Source organism: Leguminivora glycinivorella, chromosome 2 (assembly GCF_023078275.1).
Source record: "Leguminivora glycinivorella isolate SPB_JAAS2020 chromosome 2, LegGlyc_1.1, whole genome shotgun sequence".
Taxonomy (NCBI): Eukaryota; Metazoa; Arthropoda; class Insecta; order Lepidoptera; family Tortricidae; genus Leguminivora; species Leguminivora glycinivorella.
The window spans coordinates 17,802,427-17,815,150 of NC_062972.1; the positions used below are offsets into that span (position 1 = coordinate 17,802,427).

The 12,724-nt window shown below is 35.2% G+C and overlaps 1 protein-coding gene across 1 annotated transcript in view; it reads right to left on the reverse strand.

Annotated features, from left to right (window-relative positions):
• Nucleotides 1-1,559: 1,559 nt before the first annotated feature.
• Nucleotides 1,560-12,724, reverse strand: part of LOC125234236 — a 180,641-nt gene continuing 169,476 nt past the window's right edge. Inside the window, 1 exon segment of the mRNA XM_048140445.1 lies at nucleotides 1,560-3,267. The gene's annotated coding sequence lies outside the window, so the exon portion shown is untranslated.

A 12,724-nucleotide genomic window follows, 5' to 3' on the forward strand; every position in this document is an offset into this window, starting at 1 on the left:
AAGTAAATCAAAGATTCAAAATGTTAGCTTTTTTTTTCAATTTGAACCTCCGAGAAAATTATCGTTTTAATAGTGTTACTTATTAATACGGTTAATAAATTCAAAATATAGAGTCGTGTTTCTAAACAATATAATTAAGCTCGTATATTAAGAGGCACTTTCTACGTAATTTTGATTAAAATGCCTCCAAATGATTTATCTAGCAATCCGAAGCGATTAATCGCGATTGTCAATCTTGTTAGTCGCTGCTTCAAATTATCGTATTAGCACGCGCGTATGGTCGTTTCTGCGTTACAAGTTTACACAGGATTTACATTTTCTTTGTTACACAGGTGTTCTACAGTTGGTCTATGCTTCTTTATTGTCACTACTGATTTTAGTGTCACTACTGATTAAAAAAAAATTTTTTTTTACCTCGCGCCAATGTAGACTTGCCTCGGTCAAGGCAGATTGCTCGACCGAGCAAAACGCATGCGCTGCCTCGGCCGAGAAACGTCTACAGAGCACGTTTGCCGCGCGAGGAACTTGCCTCGCTCTGTGTGGACCCGGCTATTAAGGCAGAGAGCGCCCAAAAACATTGACATATCGATAGAAGTCACTAAGTTTTTAAGACAAAGAACTAGCTTTTCGATTTAACTTTTTGATATTAGTCGAGCTTTCCGTTTAAAGGTGTTATGACTAATCAAACTGCAATAGCTGAAAGTGCATGGAGAAATTATGAATGAATTCATTGATGAATTCGCCATGCACATTTGCAGCTGATAGTACATACAAACAATAAATGCATACAAAATTGCTTAACCTACTTAGATATGTTGTGACTGTTTCTCTTAAAAATAAGTCATTAGTTATAGCTATCCTAACTTTTCTAAGTAACATTGCAATTTTTTGAAGAATTCGAAATTATGTCACTAAAATAAGGCACCTCATGTTTTTGGTTCTGAATTTTATATTTTTTATCAACTACCTAGATCTTTAACATATGAACTGCAGGTCATTCAATATAAATTAATTTTACTTCTTTCTTCATGAATAATAATATGTATAGTGTATACATATTTAAATACGTAATTTCATCGTGTTTTTCATGACCTAATTATTAAGTAGGTGTCATTGATGTGAAGTGACAAAATTTTAGTTATGCAAAATTCTGTAATAACACGGGCCTCCTTTTACGCTTAGAACATAGGAATATCCTAATCTGGAAGTATTGCAATAACTCAAAATATCGCCATTTTGTACTGGCCAGATAATTTATACATAACTAAAAATAAAACCATTAGGTATTTATTAGCTTTGTGTCGGTACAGGTCCAGTCACAAGAGTTGGCATGAATATAATGAAATAAACTTATTTGGTGAATAACACCTGCATCAGTATCGTAACTGTCAAGAGACACTATTTTATTGGTTAATCTGTCACATACGTACACTGAGAGAAATTTGCATTGTGAATTTAACAAGTTCGACTTGTTGCGGTTTATCCGTTTGAATCATCCAAACGTATGTTTAAAACAATATGTGTCAGGTTGTTTTTATAAAATCGACTTGTTGATTCAAATATATTGCCGATTCAAATGACAAGTAGCTTGTTGTTTGAACCAAAGAGCACGTAGGCGCTATTTTAACCAAAAAACTTGTTGAACGAACATGAAAACTGGTTGTATTTTCTCTCAGTGTACATATTTCGTTAACTCATTCCTATTTCGTACCAACTCTTGAGAATATACTTGTGAACAAACATAAAAACATGGTCAGTATTTTCCTTATAGTCAAATACGAGAATACGTCGATTTTTCTGGTGCATTTTGTAAGTAAAAAAATAGGTTTCTTACCCTAACTTACTAACTAGGGAAAATTATACCGTAATATGGCATTAAAATCATAAATAACAATTATTATTATCCATAAAGAGATCAAACACACGTTTTGCAAAGCTTTTGACCGATGGGGAGTCCAGGAGACACGAGATTTGGAACAGATATTGACCAATTTATTTAAAACGGTACTGAAATCGAGTGAATTATTTATTTCTGTTACATATGGTGGTACTTTATCGCACTACTGTGAGAAGTGGTACCTACTTTAAGTGCCTATGTCGAATCTTCAAAGGGTCGTATGTACTGAAATACGTCATACAATATACGTGCGAAGAGGAAATTTATAACTCGTGTCGACTTAAAACACTCTCTTCGGGATGTTTTTATTTATCTCCACTCGTTTCGAGATTCCTTTTCTGCACTTGTATTGTAATGTAATGTTCTATTTATTTGTAAGAATATCGCTTAACAATATCTATCTGAATATAATGGAATCAGAATAATAAATATATCTCTGTTGCTACGTTTTAAAATAATAATCTAATTGTTCGAGTTTCCCCATCTGGTCGTCTTTTGGACTCCCTTATGGTCTTTAAATAATGTTAAAAAAGTCCATGTAAAATAACGTTGAAATTGATATTATTAGTTACAATTTCCAATATTCTTATACATGAACTGATTAGTAAAGTTGATTAGTAAAATATTTATATGTGTTGAAGTTATTAATACACTAGCAGGATGTTAAAGAACGTTTTACTTGTCAACGAATTCGATGCACGAGTACTTAAATATTTAACAAAATTGTAACAATAATTCTGTATTGCTACTTCAGCTCCTACAAACTTTAACTTTGTCGGAATATAATGAATTATATTTAACAAAGAAAAAAATAAGCGAGTGTGTACTTCACACCGATTTCTGTGAAGTTAAAGTCGTTCGTTCGAAAATATAAATGTATGATTTGCATTGATTGGGAGGAACCAGCATTTATTGTTTAGTGGAAGGTAAGTGAAGATGATCGACCCTGGAGCTCAATAGATGACTCTTTGTATATCTGTTTTGTATGTATCTAGTATCTATCGGTATCTAGGGACTCGCTTTCAATGGGAAAATACAAAATATATACATATTTTACAGGTCAAATCATAAATAAAAGTATAGTAAGAGGCGTAGTGCAAAATATTGTAGCTCAAAAGTTGACAGCTGACCTGAGGTGAGCTGACAGTTGACCAGAAAATGCGTACTTTAACGCATTTTCTGGTCAACAGCCAGTCAAAACTTAAAAGTGAGCGCTTGACTATCTGGTCACGGTGTGAGGTACAGATTTAAGGTTCCATCTGCTTTAGCTGTATAGAATTGTTCTTGGTCTTTGCTCGAGTGTTGAGGTGCTCTTCAGTCCGGCGGAGATACTTGTCTTGCTAATTTTCGAAGATCTTCATCATTGCACCCTGTAATAAAAGAAGGGGTAAAATTATTGAAGGCTGTATACATATTTATAATTTTTAAGAGATCCATTTGAGTTTTATACCTATAGTTTACATGTTAAATAATTGTTGGTTTACAGAAAGATTTTAGTGTGTAATATTCCAGTCGGTAAAATATTTAAAAATAATCTTTAGGCCCCATCGCGGCTTGCGCAAGCGTTCGGAAACGGGCATTTCGCCGCGCGCGCCGGTTCAACGACCCATTTCGAACATGCCTTATTTTAAATTGACAGATAATATCTTGATTTATGTTCCGACGGGAAAAAACTTGCACAATACAATTGATTGTTAGGTACGTTAGTGTCTATTTTACAATATTAACGTAAGATGTAATGATATGGAAGATTGACCCTGGAAGGGGCGCTGTATTAGGATAATTTTGATTCATAACTACGGTCATCATTCCAAGCACACGAATTGAGTGAAAGATTTAGGGTTTGTGTCCCTATTGTCTAAAATTTAATAAAATTGTTATAGAAATTCCCCTGGAGGTTGATATACAAATGGAGAAAAATATGTATGTATGTATATGTCTATTCCTGGATGCTGTATTAGATTGGGTATATGATTTACGTTTATAGTACAGGATTTCGCGATTTCTCAGTTTGTACCTGGGGAAATTTGTTTAGCATTAACCTTTAATCTCCTTTAATCTCCTTTAATCATTAACATAACTTTGATCACATTTCAACGGTTTTACAGAAATATTAGGTACATGTATTTGGATTATTTATCATAAATATTGCGACGTGGTAACACACGTTAAACAAATAAATCGTACTAACATCCATTAATTACCTTCTATAAGTCATTCGACTCAAAACAAACAATGACTTTTTCTGAATGAAACATTTAATTTTAGTTCCAATTAAGTTCATTGTATTGTTTACCCGACGATGTGGGAACCATTTATTATAGTCCGTAATAAATTTGATTTACTACGGTTTCATTACTTATACAGCTAGAAAGATATACTTTAAAACAATAAATGTGGATACAAAATAAAATATTTTAAAAGGTACTAAGTAACTATATCTTCTGCGACTTTGTAATTTCCAAAGATAAGCTGTCGATTCATTTTGAAACAAAAATTGTGTTTGTTGGCCTACGAGTATATTTATTAACAGGTTTTTTTCTTAGTTAATGTTTTTCTATTTTTAAACGAAATAAGTCGAAATATGAAGCTGTATATACTAGTAGGCTTTTTAGGGTTCCGTACCAAAAAGGTACAACAGGAACCCTTATGGTGCGACTCTGTCCGTCTGTCTGTCCGTCTGTCACATTCCTAAATATCTCGAGAACTACTAATGCTATCAACTTGAAATTTGGAATAGTTGTGAACATTGTAAACCTCTACAAATAGAAAGTATATTTTTGAAAATGTAAAAATACCGTCCCCCCCCCCCTTATCTCCGAAGTTTACCAACGAAAAATTATGAAAATTTTAGTAAACATTGATTTTATGCTATATATTACAGGAAAAATATAATCGTGTTTGTATTTTGAATACTTTTTTTTTAATTCACAAAAAACTTTTCAGATTTTTACTTTCAATTTACTCACCCTTGCGGATGTATATCGTTCTTCAAATTAATACGAGATGTTACGTAAACCATCTTCTGTCCAATAAAGTAAAAACTGTTTAAATCGGTTAACATTATAAAGAATTATCCCTGAAAAACCAGGTCGCGCAAATTAGTTAGCAAATTGACCGGGAGATGGCGCTATACACTATAATACTCATTAGTGCCTATACTTATGTCTTCTAGTCAAGTCATTAGAGTTATATGAAAATATGAGATTATTTTTACTAGGTAGTTTGAAAGAAAGTTTGTACGGAACCCTCGGTGGGCGAGTCCGACTCGCACTTGGCCGTTTTTTTTAATAGGCTATCCCTTTGGTATGAACATACACGTATAAATCAGTCATTAGGACAAATCGTATAATTAATAAAACTAAAAAAAACTTGGTACTCAAGTTAATTTCGGTGCCACTCTTAGCAACAAGGGGGTTGAAAGAAACCGAAATCGAGATATATTGCAGTGACTAGTTTTCAGCCTATCGCTCACACCATAATTGAAGTTAATAATAGGTACTCCATAGTCGACTTTTACGACACTCACGGGTGAAAAGGGGATGGTAAAATTCTTAAGAACCGCCTGGCAACCGTTGGATCGTTGGGTGGACGACATTCGGGGCACCTATGAATGAGATTAGCCCAGGACCGGGATAAGTGGCGTAGGTAAACGAAGGGAACTGATGATGATGAAAATTCTTAAATTGTTACCATGCGGGAAGGGATCCTTTGGTAGGAAAATGTGAATCAATTATGCTGACAAAGTAAAATCAAAACTACAAAAATACGATAACTAACCTGACAAAAGCCATAAGAATATATGATTTATTTTCCCAAAATACTCTTGATACAACCAACTCCATCAAATAAACAGAAGCCAAAGCTATCCCTGGTTCACTGTACGCTAATAGCACCGAGCGGAACGAATACACCGAGGTACAGTTAATACGGTGCCGGAGTAATTCCCCAAATAAATGCAAATCTAATTAGCCAGTAAACGACTGGATTGTCTGCTGTTTCGCACACGTTGCCGATTCGGTTGTCTGCACTGATTAGCATTTTATTTTAAACTAGCTTTTGCCTGCGGCTTCGCTCGCGTTAAATTCGAAAATTGCGGAATGCTCCACACAAACCTCCACCCCCCATTTTAGGGAAGTGGGGGGTTAGAAAGAAACAAAAAGTAGCCTATGTCACTCTCCAACCCTTCAACTATCTCCACTTAAAAAATCACGTCACTTCGTCGCTCCGTTTTGCCGTGAAAGACGGACAAACAAACAGACACACACACACTTTCCCATTTATAATATTAGTATTAGCTTGGTATTAGTATGGATTGCGTGACTGTCATTGTCAATACGAGCGCAGTGACTTTTCCTAATTTCACTGTCACTAGTGCGAATTATCGTAATTAATTGGTTTCTGATCTGCTATCGTGGTTAAAAACCAAATTGAATTAGCTTCGTCTATTAAAGCAAGAAGTGGTTCGATTGATACCTAAATATATTATATATCAATTATTAAAAAAAATTATGATGTCAAACACGGGCTTAAGATGTACAAGTATCAGTTTAAATAATTAATAAATAATCTAATCCACAACAAAAACATGAATTACATGAACGACGAATAGGTTTGGTAAGTGCTCCTGTTCAACTTTTTATGTCAAACAAACTTTACAAACCTATTGTTTCTAGATGTTTTTATATCTTCGTGTCAAATTATTCAAATAAGACTGTAGTTTAATTTGAATAATGGAGTTATATCAATGATTAATTAGTTAAAGCTGTCCTCCTGCAATGCGGTTTTACCTTATTGCTGATTTATACAGCTTTGCTTCATTTGTAGACAATGTTGCTGTTTAACGACAATTATTTGTAGTAGGAATTCTTATGGAGCGAAAGTAGACGCAGTATATAACATAATATATGGTCTGTTAGGCAAATATGTTTAGCGGACATCTATTTATGTATTTAGGTAGGTACTGAAGTGTGCCGGAAATCTGGCCGTACACGTAAAGTCAATTCTATCAACCAACTTCTCTAAATTTAAATTGTGAATGCAGTATTCCTAATTTGACCAGAATGTGGATAAAACGCAAATCAACAGAACCTTTAGCAGTTGGTATGGTTGAAAATATTGATTGATTTATTTAATTTTTCTGTAGTCTGTCGTCATTGTTTTTGTGTATAACAATTTGGAAACATCATGACTGAATGAATCTCAAATATACATAGGAACAAGCTGCTTAAAAAACTGAAATAAGCTTTAAATAGTAAGATACTTCTAAACACGAGGGTAAATGCATTAGGTATATATTTTTGCCATAAACTTAAAACAAATCAGCCGGTCATATCTCATGAATACGGTAAAAAAGGAGCATAAAAACGATCGGTGGCAAAGCTATTACATTATTCAAACTTTATTTATAGGAGATAGGACGTTGGTCTAAGACCTAGCACAGCTGTGGCCAGTTGCCTCACTCAGATATGACTAGGAGTAGCTAACAGTTGAAAAATATTAATTTTATGGATTTTTTTGTGAAATAATCTTTCATTATTATTGAATTTGCATTGAGTACTACGCACCATATACTACCTATGCAGGAGTAGATGTAATAAGTCATCATGGTATTGATTAAACATGCGAAAAAAAATATTTTTATCTCTAATGGATTATAGTTATTTCCGAACATAATACCTTTATTCTGGGACCGAACTATTCGGGGGTAGTCCTTGGCAGGATTCTTACATTCTTATTGTATGCATGTTTCTCTATAGGTACCGGGTGCCCGGTAATTAATGGACAACCTTTTAACCACCAAGATGGCACCTTATACTGGTCCAGAAAATCGACATTAAGGTTTAGTAAAAGTCGCCTGGTTTTCGTTTTCACACTTTTTAAAATTTAAGGTAAGTAGTATTAAAATTTTAAAAGGTTGTCCATTAATTACCGGGCACCCTGTATATGTTATTATATTGTTTATTTAAGTTTAGATACATTTAGATTTACTTATTTAGGTTTTTAATTAGTTTAATTAGTTAAGTAGTTTATTTTAAGATAGTTCTTAATAATCAATGTATTTTTTCCTGTGGAAATAAATTCTGTATTTATTCTTGTTTATGAAATAAAGATTAGACGAATGCGAATGGTATCGCTGATCTAGTAATCTGTGCCTAAGTCTAAACTCGATTTACAAGACTAATAAAATGCCAAATAGACTGGTATTTCAATCTCAATTTTACTACTACTATTAGCAGTTTGCGACTAACGCATTAAACTTTACACGATAGAATATACTGTCGTTGAAAATGTAGCTACCTGATTTCGTTTTATACATGATATAAAATTTAGCTTTGTAATCAGGGGATCTCAAGTGGTTAAATTCTAGTTTTATTGGCACCGGTAGTTGGATGGCGAAAATGTAGGCCCAGTTTACCTGGGACCACTCAGGGACGGTTCATGTCTCCCCTGCTGCACTTGTATCATAGACGAGTGCAGCAGGGTCCAGCTTTTACAGAGCTTGAACCATATTTTGCAGTGTTTTGTAGTCCATTATGCTGCGTTCGTTTTTGTCTAAAGTAAGGATAACAAGGGACATATACATATGCTAGTAGCCAATAAAAATAGCCTGATTGATATTACAGAGATAAAAATAAACTTCAAAGAAGTACGCTATCTATGTTCTCCATCTATGTACTCTTTTATCGAGCAAAAACGGCCGTGTTAAGCTACTAGTTTTTGCTTGAGCTCACTTACATTGCACCCTTAAGGATATTGTAAGTATAAATAGTGGAGAGAGCAACAATGTATGCACACTGTAAGGTTATCTAGTTCTTATTCTAGATACCTAAGTAGGTGGGTAAGTGGTATTGAAAGTTACATTGTCTCCAAGCAATTAAGGTCATGAGTTTTGTTAACGTATCTATTTGAAATTGTAAGGCAAAAGGTATGTGGGAGTTTAATAAAAAATATACCTGTATTGGATTCATTCTACTTATAAGCGTCAGCATTGTTCATGGCATATTAGAAAAAATACTATTCCAAAATGTCCATTCCGTTCGATAAGTTACGTGATTTTTTAGTAAAAATATTTTTTTTTTTACTTATTTCACATATGCGCGTGATGTAACAGTAACCATTTTTTGAGATTTTATCTCAATTGAATCTGTTAGTGATTCTGAGCACTAATTTATTTTTAAGTCGAAGCTAAGGACATGATTCTAACATATCAGGATCTGTTAGAAAAAGTCCATGTGTAAACCAATAACCTAACCACAAAATTAAAATTTTGAAAAAACCCCGACATAGTGGTTCGTTTTTCATGAAACATGGCTAAGAACACTCCCGACTAACTCAGCTTTCAAACAAAAAAAAATCTAAATCGGTTCATCCGTTCGGCAGCTACGATGCCACAGATAGGCACACACACACATACAGACAGACAGGCAAACAGACAGACAGACACGTCAAATATAATAACATCCCGTCGTTTTTGCGTCGGGGGTTAAAAAATAATTATATCCTGTGCTACAATAAGAAGGTACCTACTGTCAGGTCTCTTGTTTAACAACTGTGACAAAGTGTTCTAAATTCAGATATGCTACCTACAACACCTACACATTTAATAACTACATAACCACAGATAAGTAAACAAACTACAGCGTTGGATAGTGCCGTGCAACAATTCGCATTTGCTTTCTACGCGATAAGTTAATTGTGGCGAAATGTCCCTAATGGCAGGGCGGGGCTCCCTGGGTGCGCTCACTTTCCATTCAAACTAATGTGAAATTAAACCAAAACAGACTTTAATGTCAGAAATAACCACCACATATACATACATATTTAGTTAATTAATAATATAAGATATTGGTTCGAACCCCGGCTCGTACCAATGAGATTTTCGGAACTTATGTGCGAAATGTCATTTGATATTTGCCAGTCGCTTTTCGGTGAAGGAAGAAACATCATGAGGAAACCGGACTAATTCCAATAAGGCCTAGTTACCCTTTGGGTTGTAAGGTCAGATGGCAGTCGCTTTCGTAAAACTAGTGCCTACGTCAAATCTTGGGATTAGTTGTCACAGCGGACCCCAGGCTCCTATGAGCCGCGGCAAATGTCGGGATAACGCAAGGAGGACGATGAATAATAAAGATTAAAATTAATGGAGTGATAAACAAACTATCCAGATTCAGAGAAAGGACAGACTAAAGGTCTTATTTTTCACCACACTAACTGGTAAAAGCTCTCTTGTTCCTTCGGAAACTGATGAGAAAGTTGCATTTTATTCACAAGAATGCAAAGTGATTTGACCTCATGTCCTGAGCTGGCTGGTAGAATTTAGCTATATATACTTATTATGATTTACGATCACAAATTCGTTTGATATTTTACAGCTAATTAATATATTGATGTGTTGGTCTGATTAAAAATGTTGTGTTTCATTCAGTGGCAAAATTTGTTTAACCTTCGTGCCTTTGATGCCTTTCCGCAGATTCCTCTTGAACCACTCGCTAATACGCTCGCGGTTCAATATTGGAATCTTTCGCTTGCTCGGATATCAAGTATCAATATTGGCAATACCGTCCTATTCATAGAAACGTAGTCCTCGTCATCCGTTATAATATAAAACATTATCAGTACCTATTTCATGCGCGGATCCAGGGGGGGGGGGGGTCATGGGGGTCATGACCCCCCCCTGGAGCCTAGGTTGGCCATACAAATAGACCACGTGACCCCCCCCTGGAGCCGGGGCCTTTACCACGTGACCCCCCCCTGGGCACAAGCTGGATCCGCGCTTGACCTATTTAGAATACTTAGAGCATTGGTAAAAATTAACGTAGTTATTAGTACTTTCTTCCCTGGCCCCGTAGCCGAATGGCATTTCTGCGACGCGAAATGAAATCGAAACGTCGCAGTAAGGTAGTCTCTGTCACGCCTAGGGTTGCAAAAAAACGGTTTTTTTTCTGGCTTGAAAAAAAAAACATGAAAAAAACCGTGAAAAAAAAACAGTTTTTTTTCTGGAGTATGTTTTTTTTCTAAAGTACGAAATCTCAAAATTTTAAAGTAGGTAGTTAATACTTTTATGTTTTTTAGACTTAATGTTAACTATTAAACGAATTTAATCAAATAACTTTAATTTCTGGTCTTATAAAAGTAACATTTATGAAATCTGTAGTTGGTAGTTATCACTTTTTACTGTTGGCAACACCACCGCCTCTCCACGCTACACGCAGCATCGGGGATTCCCCAATAAACGTTTGTATACTGAATGTTAATTGAATTAAAATTTACGTTACTGTTATTGAAACACGTTACAACTCACGAAAAACCGTTATTGTCGTATTATTTGTTCATCTGAAAAAAAACCATATTTAGGAAAAAAACCAAGGTGCTCGGTTTTTTTTCATGTTTTTTTTCACAATTCTGAAAAAACATTTGGTTTTTTTTTCTATTTACAACCCTAGTCACGCCAATACGCAAAAGCGATAGAGGTAGATAGCTACGAAAGAGATATTATCGTGAGCGTTTCGTGAGCGTTTGTGCATTCGGCTACGCACACTGGATAGGATATTGACATATTAATATCTGCAATAGTACCACATCTCGGACACTGGGGATCAAATATATGAGAGGCGCGTTACTAGCACACATTCTAAGCTCGTGTAGGTTGAACGCGTATGTGACGCGTATAGGACAGGTCGACTGTTCGCGTTTTTGACAGGCGGTAACTGTGAGCTAACCGAGAGGGGTGGGCGGCACTTCCAGCGGGGAGCGGGAGTGGCCATGCTGTACGATAGTACTCTTTATTTATTATACTGTGATAGTATGACAGTAAGCATTAGTACTACGCAGTACAGTACCTATTCCGCGATATGAAGTAATTGCGGCATAAATGTCCCTAATGGGGCGCTCCCTGCCGCGCCCGCTTTTACACCATCAGATTGCGAGCTTGATACTAAATTAATTTAGCAACGTGACGTTCGTCGTGCACGTGTTTTTCATGCACACGAAATGTCACTACGGAGTTAGTCATGTTACCAATGAAATTAGTAACACTAATACTGTAGTGCCACTAGTGCCTAAAGATATGTGACGGAATAAAATATATTATGTAAAAACCGCGCTCCCGCGCCATAAAAGGATCATTTGTGAATGTGCACGGGAAAACGTCCCACTTTGTCGACTGCTATAAAGCCGCACCGTCGTTTTTTCATATAAAGATACAAGTTAACCTCATCTTAATGGTAACCGACAAAGTGGGACGTTTTACTAAACACACTCACATTTACTAAAATATATATATAATACAGAAAATTTGATTCTTACAAATCTTGAGCTCATTATACATATGCTCAATCATCAGCACCCTGTCTTACTAAGTATAAAAAAAGTTATATCAATTTTTTTTTTCTCATTTATGCGCATGCCAAAGGTTATGTAATGTCCAATTTTCATTCAATTTTGAGACATTTTGCTTAAGAACCAGGTATGAATATGTTAAAATGATTCTCAGCAGAGCTGTAGGAACCCAAACGCACCTGTGAGAATCATGTTTTTAAATCTTTCCTTTCTGAAAATGCTCATTTTCTTTTTTTTGCTGTTACCCAGTTATTCTCGTTCCAACTAAAGTCCCTTAGGAAACCATAAATAAGTAAAAAAATCATTATGACCATTTAGTACCTACTCGGCAAATAATATTACTTAATAACAAGTTCTTACATAATTTATTCGCCAAAGTAATTGACTTAAAGTATCCAACGGTTTAAAAAGTAACGGTTCCCGAACGGTGCATGTTTTATGTCTCGTAAATATTCGCAGAGGACTCAGCTTTAAAAAAAAAATATT